The sequence below is a fragment of the Lytechinus variegatus genome, chromosome 3, assembly GCF_018143015.1.
Source record: "Lytechinus variegatus isolate NC3 chromosome 3, Lvar_3.0, whole genome shotgun sequence".
Taxonomy (NCBI): Eukaryota; Metazoa; Echinodermata; class Echinoidea; order Temnopleuroida; family Toxopneustidae; genus Lytechinus; species Lytechinus variegatus.
In genome coordinates, this window is record NC_054742.1 from 3,466,951 (window position 1) to 3,473,540 (window position 6,590).

Below are 6,590 nucleotides of genomic sequence, written 5' to 3' on the forward strand. Positions count from 1 at the left end.
GTCGCTAGACGCAGATTTTTTGCTTCCTGAGCAACGCAAATCTTGATGGCTGCACAAGATGGGGAAAATGGGAGTCATACTGAATAAACTTAAAAATTTTCGCATGTACATATTGCTTTAATTGCCTTACAAATTTCTACACCCATTATCAAAATTGGGCCAACCGGTAATGAACCACATGGGCGGCCCCAGGATTTTCCAAAAGGGGGGCCGGGGGCAAATTTTTTGGAGGAAAATCTTGACAAGCCCAAAAAATATTTTCAACCACAATTTAAGGATATTTTGTACCTGCAAAAAAATTGACAACCGAAAAAAAAAAGGTTTTCAACCACCAAAAAAAAAATTTCAAAGGGGGGGGCACATCTCAGTTTCAATGGCATTTTCACATTACAAATTTTACAATTTACAAAGGGGGGGGCAAGTGCCCCCCCCCTGGATCCACGCCTGACAGCTAGGGACCACAGGATCGACTCACCGGCTATGCATTTTAAAATAGGCCTAAAAACTAGGCCCTACATGCAGTGCATCCCACAAAAAAAACGAAACTGAGGTTAATGATTTATCATAACTTATCATAAAATACAAATGACTTATCATTGTATGTCCTCTTTCAGCTGGTATAACATCCCGGTATAACGTACAAGATTGTTCATCCATGCATTAGCGAAACAATTTGATCCAGGGGGGAGCACAGGGGACACAGGGGGGGGGGGGCATGTGCCCCCCTCCCCCTTCAAGAAGAAAAATAAAAATTTGTAATTTGAAAATGCAATTGAAACCAAGATGTGCCCCCCCCCCCCCTTGAAATTGAAGACTTTTTGGGGGCTTGTCAAATTTCTCAAAAGGGGGGCACATACACTTATTATAACGTAAAATTTACATGAAAAATATATGATTCTCAAAAGGGAGCGCACGGGCCATATACTGTAAATATACAGCTGGCGAGAAACACTTAAACTTGACATATATATAGCAAGAGTGAAAAAATATCCAAATTATCAATTTGGTGCACCAAAGACTTGACAATTCTTTGTTCACTCGTATTTGTCAACATTGAAATCTAAACCAACGTTAAGTTTTTGAAATGTCATAACTTTAAGAATTTAAGGGCATATTTCATGAAACTTGGACAAAACTATGAAGTATCACTAATAATTTCTCGTGAGTTTCAGGTCAAATGATCAAGGTCAAAGGGCATTTAGAGTCAATGAATTTAGTATTTTATTATCTTGTAAATGGAGTTTTTGCAAATAGTTATTCATCTTAGTTGTTTTCAAAGTCGGCACTGCTGATATATTGAAACTAATACTAGGGGCAAGATAGCCAGATGCATTCCACTTGTATAGTAATTTCCAAGCACATAAATTTGCATTGTATATCATTAATCTTTTGAAGTTGTCAAAATTATGAAGGGGAAGGGGCAAATCATGTTTTCATGGGGCGATTGCCCCCCTGCCCCAGACCCCTGGATCGACGCCCCTAATTGTAAACGAAAGAATGATTGAGGCTCCCATACTTCTCCAAAAGAGGGATGGTCCGGGCTGAAAATCCCTCAGAGAACAATATTTGTGTCAGTCATTCCCCCCAACCATGAACACAAATCAACACCAATGGTTAGAGGTGAGATAAGAATGGAAAAGGGTGTCTCATGAATTAAAGGGATGGTCCAGGCTGAAAATATTTTTATCTCAATAATTATAGTAAAATGCACAGAGCAAAATGCTGAAAATTTCATCAAAATCAGATAACAAATAATGAAGTTATTGAATTTTAAAGTTTATCGATATTTTGTGAAAACAGTTATATGCCATCGTCATGAATATTCATTAGGTCGGCAGATGATGTCATATCCCCACTTTCCCTTTTCTTATGTTATGACATGAAATCATAATTGTTTCATTTTGTCATTCATGTGTAAATGATGTGTCTCCATTATGACAAAATAAATTGCAGCAATAAATACCTAATGCACTTAAAGTTATGACATTCTAAACTTTCGCTTAGTTATATGCACATCCTGGTCAGTATGCAAATGAGGAGACTGATGACATCATCCACTTACTATTTCTTTTGTATTTTATTATATGATATATGAAATATTCTAATTTTCTCCTCATTGTCAAGTGAAATAATGATTAATTCCTCCCTGAACATGTGGAATAAGCATTGTTTAATACTATATGGTTCAGTCAAGTTTGTCCTCATTGTCAAATCTGTAAAAAATGAAATATTATATAATTCAAACAATAAAAAACAAAAGAAATAGTGAGTGATGGACATCATCGACTCTGTCATTTGCATGTCATGGAGTTGTACATATCACTGTTTTGTGAGAAATATCGAAACTTTGAAATACCATACTTTATTTTACAATTACATCCGATTTTGATGAAATTTTCAGTGTTATGCTAGTTTGATTTTTTTCTTTTTTTATTGAAATCAACATTTTTCTGGGGTGGACTTGACCTGTAAATACCTCATGATTCCTTGGCTAATATTTTTTTTTATTCATTGCTTATATGTGTCTACACAATTTGGAAGACTAGACAGAGGCACAAACCATTTTCCCATGTTATTTGATTACAATTAATTATCCCTCAATTTCCTATTCTTCAAAATATTGTAACGTTGCGGTGCAATAATTGTTGACTTTTCCCATGCACTTTGTTACTGTTCATGTTATCATGGTGATTCATCTTAATTTATAAAATTTATGATTTATCTATGAAGTTATTAAAACATACTTGACCAATGGTGAATAATATCAGTAAGGTACACTTTGAGGATAATTTTTTTCTTCCATTCTATTTTGTTTTGATACAAAGAAAGGAATCACCAGATACTTGCAAGAATGTTTTAATGGTGAAATCTTGATTGAACAACAAAGTCAAGTTCCAAATGCATTTCCCTATACACTTGGCTTAATTTCTCAAAGATACACAAATATACAATGCGTATCAAAAAAAAGTTTACACTTTGAAAAAGCCCTGGGAATTAAAAAATATACAATATGTGGGTATTTTTTTCACTTATAATCTTGGGTTTGGGTCTCATCTATCCATGAAAGTAAAAGTTTTGACAGAATGTTACACTTGAGTAAGCACGGTCCATTTTTGTAAAGCTCGCAGAAATCTGTTTGCGCAGAAATGCTCGTTTTCACGCTGTGTCAATGGGAAAGGGCGAAATTACGCTTACCCTGTGAAATATTTCTCAAACATTTCCCTTGCACTTTTAGTCTACTGAAATAAAATGGATACATTCAAGCATTTTGTAACAATTTCGCAACCCAAATTTATATTTTAACATTTAGTAAGCACAATCTTTACCCTTCTTGTGCCAGCTGGATCTGAGGACATAACTGAATCTGAACAAAAGTTTATATCAGACATCTCCAGCACTTTTCACTAAGCTATTATCATTCAAAGTGAGTTTACATTTCAATTTTTCATTTAATACTTGTTTCTCCACACTTTTCCCAAGCTTGAAAAGGATTAACTAAATGAAAATCGTGCCTTAGCCTTTTCATGTAAATCAGAGCTAAGTGTAAAGCAAATAACGTCTCGATGGCCTCAGTTTGTGGGGGGACTGGGGTGGGGCGCAATGCACTCTTCGAAGTGTTTTGGGCAAGGAAACAAGTTTAAAAAGATAAGATATCTTCAAATCAATTTTACTAACTAAATTCCATGTGTTCTTCATGATTAAGGTCTACTCTTATTTGCATAACTATTTCAAAGTTCTGCGCAAATCATTTTTCACCAACTTTTAAAAAGTAAGTGGTGCTCACTCAAGCGGAAACATTTTTTGACAGTTATATCGTCATTTGCTTAAATGGATCTGTACCAATGTTAAAATGTGGAAAATCTTAAGGATATTACAAATGTGTAATTTTACATGATTTTTTCAAAGTGTAAACTTTTTTTTGATACCTACTGTATAACACAATGTGACACTTAATAGTAAGCATACATTTCATATCATTTGATGCAAACAAAAGTTTATTCCTCTTATCTTACTGCCAAGCCTATTGATTGTACTACATGTTATACATGTTCTCTACTTCTTTCCACAGAAAATAGCATTTGATATGAATATGATAGCACTCATATGCATATGTCTCCTTTTCAAAACTAGAATTACAAAATGTCTTATAAATTTTCAAACAAAGACTCACAGGTTGCTTAGTGTAAAAACATTTGCGACATCAACGTGTCACCAATTGATATCAGATATTGATCTAATGAGAAATAAGTTGATATGGCAATATGATGTATCATCTAGATACAAAATTGAACATGGTTCTTGAGCATGTTTTACAAGGGGTAAGAAAATAGTTCACTGCAACAAAAGTCATAAATCCAATGAAATATGATCTGGCCCTACTCAAAATTACAAAAACAAAGTCACTTTTTAAATCTCCAACTGTGGATCACTTGTAATACTGTTTATCAAATTATGCCATATTAAAAAATCACACTAAAAATAAGACAAGAAATGCTTTACAATAAATATTTTATGACTTTGAGTGGTTTTATAAGGGTATGGACACTAACAGAACATCATCTGTGGGGGTGCTGAAAACTTGTATCTCAGCATAAAACAAATATAGGATGACTCTTATATAGATCTATTTTAGAGTAATGACATGAATGGCAATCTTCTTTTGCCCAGAAATAGTTTTCAATAGGGATAAGCAGGACGTTTTCAGAAAAAAAAATAAATACTGCTTTTTCTGAGCAGTCCTGGATGGTTTTTAAATACATCATTTGAAAAGTGCACGAAAGATTCCTCAGCAACATAGTGACTTTCAAATCACTCAACAGTCAACATGTGTATAAAAAATGGCTGAAAATATGACTGGTCGATTTCAGAAAGAGCTGTGTTTAAATACAAATCTAAAAGTCATTAGTAAATCCTACAAACCCCGTCAGCAGGAATCAACAGGAAAAAATTGTGGGGGATTTTGAATTCATCCAACTGGAATTCAAATACAGAAATTGACCAGGTGACTCATTACACACATCAGGTTAAAGGACCCACAATTGAGTCACATTGAAAGTTTTTCTTCATTCTTCGACATTCAAGGGTAATCTTGAAGTTGTAACTGGACTATCATTTGAAATTTTCGAGTCAGTTCTTGTTACTATCCCAAATGGTTTGGTCATGTTCAAAGCTTCTGAGGTGCATTTGAGGTGGAAAGAATATTTTCAAGTGTTCATAGTACATTCTTACTGTATTCTGATTTCTGAATGTACTCTAAATAATTTAACATATTATGTCAACATTCCATCAGCATTCAAAACATATTGGATACATTGAGAGAAGTGAAAAGCTGGTGTTTAAACAACAGTATACAAAATAGCGAATAGGCATGAGTGCGATGGTGCGAGATTTCGCATGAGGTGAAAGAAAGATGCTCTATTCAACGAGGCGTTAGCCGAGTTGAATAGAGCGTTTCTTTCTTTCACCGAATGCGAAATCTCGCACCATTGCACGAATAAGAATATTCGCTATTTGTGTTGTACAACGCCTCGGAATCTAGCGAAAATATGAAGAAAAAAACAAGTTTTTCCCTCCAGTAATCTATGAAAAGGGAGCAAAAATATTGAAAGCGAAAAGCAAAATCCCACAAGCGCACATGATCTTGGACAGCATTGCGCATTTAGCCAGCGGGCTGTACGCGCATTGTCACCTTATTCAATGAAATCGCATTGTGACGTCACCTCCTAAAGCCGTGCAATGGTACATTTTGGATGGTACGTTTTGCGTGCAACGGTATGAAAGTGTGACATTCAGCCTCCCATTTGATCGCGTACAACAATCCGACTGATTCTGCAAGATTTGGATTATTATGTGTGATGGAGGTTTAAATATGCACTTGTTATTGATTAAAAATCAAGTTGTGTTTTATTTTTCATAGAATCTGCAATACCTATACATCAAAACCACTATTAACCTAAAACTTATGCAAAAGATTTGACCTTAATTTTTAGTATTTGTATACTAATTAGAGTGAATAGTGTACAAAATATTTCATATGACATGCTTGCCTGAATCAGAATAAGCCACTTTTGTTTGATTATTGCAAAAAAATACTTTTGTTTTTCTATACATGCATAGAAGATAAAATTCATATACAAAGATAAATACAAAATATGTTCAGTTTTACAGATATATACAGCAGTGTCCAATTCATGGCATAAAGCCAAGATTGGATTCAATAGCAACTAAAAGCTGGATGAAAAATATGCTTGATTTCTGAAAAATTTCTGCTTTCAATACATATCATCTATTAGGCTCGATACCTGTCCAAAAGGGAAGCTTAGCAATTTACATTCAAACTTACCACAGATGATGTTCAAATGCTAAAATACATAAATGATGATTTTGATGAAAATGATCACACCACATCAGTTTCATGAAAATGCCAGTTGTATAATGTACTGATATTTCAATAAAGCGGCAGTATAATATACAACATAATGCTCAAAATGCAGACATATCTGACTTAATGTTCAATATTGAAATTATAGATAAACACCTTTGAAATGGCACATGGATGCTAACAGTAATTGATCGCATTCTGAACTGTA